General features: G+C 37.9%; 1 pseudogene; it reads left to right on the top strand.

Moving 5' to 3' along the window:
• The first annotated feature begins 302 nt into the window (after positions 1 to 302).
• Positions 303 to 1,259, top strand: LOC123966174 (annotated as a pseudogene).
• Positions 1,260 to 2,821: the final 1,562 nt, after the last annotated feature.

Genomic DNA, 2,821 nt, shown 5'->3' with positions numbered 1-2,821 from the left:
GAGTTTGAGCTCAGTCAGAGGGACTCACAGTCTGGCTGAAGCAGGTGAATGTTAGCAGTCACACACCGTCTTTAACTGTGTTGTGTAATGTATTACCTTACCATTATGCGGTACTAACTAGGAATTTGGGAAATGTTTCAAGGTTGTTCTGTTGATTATGAATTTCTTTCCTGTTTGATTGAATGCTGGGTGTGTTCTGTGCTTTAGCTGTACACAGTGAAAAACTAAAATAAGCATAGTTTAAAGTTTAACTAAACTTTCCGTAATCTATAACAAATTGTAACACAGTTAGTTCAAGTGTCATGATTGTTTTATGAACCACAAGCATCATGATAAACTCCACACAGGTTTCATATTTTGCACTTGATGCCTACTTTGACACCGGGCTTTTTAAATACTTATATTTCATTTTCATTATGTCTTTATATATGTTAATTTTTTGTGTGAATCTTCTGCTCATTGTGGTTATCTGTATGAACAGAAGCTTACATGAACCTATGTACCTTTTTCTGTGCAGCCTGTTTGTAAATGAGCTGTATGGTAGTACAGGGTTGTTTCCATTCCTTCTGCTTCAGATTCTCTCTGACATTCACACTGTTTCTGCTCCCTTTTGTTTCCTGCAGATTTTCTGTGTGTATTCTTATGGAAGTGTACAATTTACCAACTTAGCTGTCATTTCTTATGACAGATACCTTGCTATCTGCTATCCTCTACAGTATAATGCACATATGACATCTAATAAGGTTGTCATGCTTATTGTTGTTATATGGTTACCTCATTTATTTGGTGTTTTTGTCACAACATGCCTGAGTGCTTCTTTACAGCTGTGTGGGAACATCATTAATCAAGTCTACTGTGACAACTACTCTATCATAAAACTGGCTTGCTATGACACCAGTGTGAATAATGTCTATGAACTCATTGCTTTTTCTCTCACAGTCTTTGCTCCGATGTCTGTAATCTTTTACACGTACATGAGGATTCTTAAAGTTTGTTTTTCTGGTTCTAAACAGACCAGACAAAAAGCTGTCAGTACCTGCACTCCTCACCTTGCTTCTCTGCTAAATTATTCTTTTGGGGTTTCCTTTGAAATATTACAGAGCAGGTTTAACATGAACAGTGTACCGAATATGATGCGAATATTTTTATCATTGTATTTTCTTACATGCCAACCGCTCTTTAACCCTTTAATGTACGGCTTTAACATGTCCAAAATACGCATCATATGTAAAAGTCTGCTTTTAAGTTCTGTTAGATAGATGTGTTCATGTTGAGTAACAAGACAAAACAATAAATGTATGCATTTTGCTTTCTAGTGTCAACAGTAAGAATTTCTTCAGCCAATGTATTGAATCAAAAAGTAGGAATGTTATCATGCAGGTTTAACAACATAAAAATGATAGGGTTGATTTTGGTCTGTCTGATCACAAACAACTGATGCATAATTTTATTCACAGTCAGTGAAAGGTGACTTTTCATTTCTTGTGGTATTTTAAGCTTCTGTCCTGAAATGGAAGAAATAAACACAAGAGTGAAGGAGAATTTTCCTCAGCAAGAAATGAGTCACTTTCCCAGGTATGTGGGCCCAGAGAGGAGACAGAAGCCTAACTCTAGTAGATTATTATTAACTACTAGGACTTTGATGAGTGAGACTTTACACAACAGTTCCAAATTAAATGCACCGCAACAGTTAAGTCAGGTTTAAAAACTAATAAAAATTAACACCAACCCCTGCAATAGTACAAAAAAATAGGATAATTAATTGTGGACTCATTTGATTTGTTCTATTTAATGACTTAATATCAGATTATCAAATTGATTTATTTTGTCTTATTGTAACCTAACTGGTTTATGAAGAATGAAGAACTAGCCTAAATGAATCCACTCCCCTCAGTCTTATTAATACTCACATTCCACTATAGCCACCGGCTGAGGAGGTGGAGTTACCGCTATCTTTGATTCACACATATTAATAAATTCAAACTAAATTATAATCCATTCCAAAGCCTTATTCTTTGTCTTTCACACCTTACCTGGAAAACAATACAGCCACTTCCATTTCTTATAGTGTACAGGACTGCTGATCCATATTCTGAATTTGTATCTGAAATCTCAGAGGTTTTATTAAGTTTAGTCCTTTTGAACAGAAAATGTAATTAATGTAGGTTATTTTAATATTCATGTTGATATAGACAACACTAGTCTTAGTACTGTGTTTTTCTCATTATTTGATTCATTTGGCTTGCAGTGCAGGTACTGACAGCTTTTTGTCTGGTCTGTTTAGTTGTTCTGTCTGATAAGGATGCCTCCTGGACGCCTCCTTAGGGAGGTGTTCCAGGCACGTCCAGCTTGGAGGAGGCCTCAGGGAAGACCCAGGACTAGGTGGAGTCTACCTTGTGTCCCCTCCTGTATCCTTAGTGAAAACCTAACAGTATGAACTGGCCAGCTATGGATTTAGCAGATATGGAGACAGATGCCACAACAGTCAGCACTCGCCAGCCAAGGAATCCTTCTCGGACAACACGACAAATCCATCCGGATTCTCATGAATGAGAGACAAGGTACTAATGATCAGATGGCATGGTTAATGAACCAATTAACTGCACTAATCCGCTTAGTCTCCCCGGCACAGCAACCCCCAGCTAATTTTGCTGTTCAGACCCCCCCTCCTGCCTACTCTGTCCTGCACCTGTTGGATGTGCGGCGACGTGGCAGGGGGCTACAGGACTTAGTGGACTGGGAGGGTTATGGCCCTGAGTGGAGGCAGTGGGTCCCCCATTCTTTTTATTTAGAATGTGAAAAATTTAGTTTTTTTTTTTTT

This window comes from Micropterus dolomieu, unplaced genomic scaffold (assembly GCF_021292245.1).
Source record: "Micropterus dolomieu isolate WLL.071019.BEF.003 ecotype Adirondacks unplaced genomic scaffold, ASM2129224v1 contig_12847, whole genome shotgun sequence".
NCBI lineage: Eukaryota > Metazoa > Chordata > Actinopteri > Centrarchiformes > Centrarchidae > Micropterus > Micropterus dolomieu.
The sequence above is the reverse complement of the archived record's forward strand: the minus strand, read 5'-3'. Positions and strand labels throughout refer to the sequence as shown.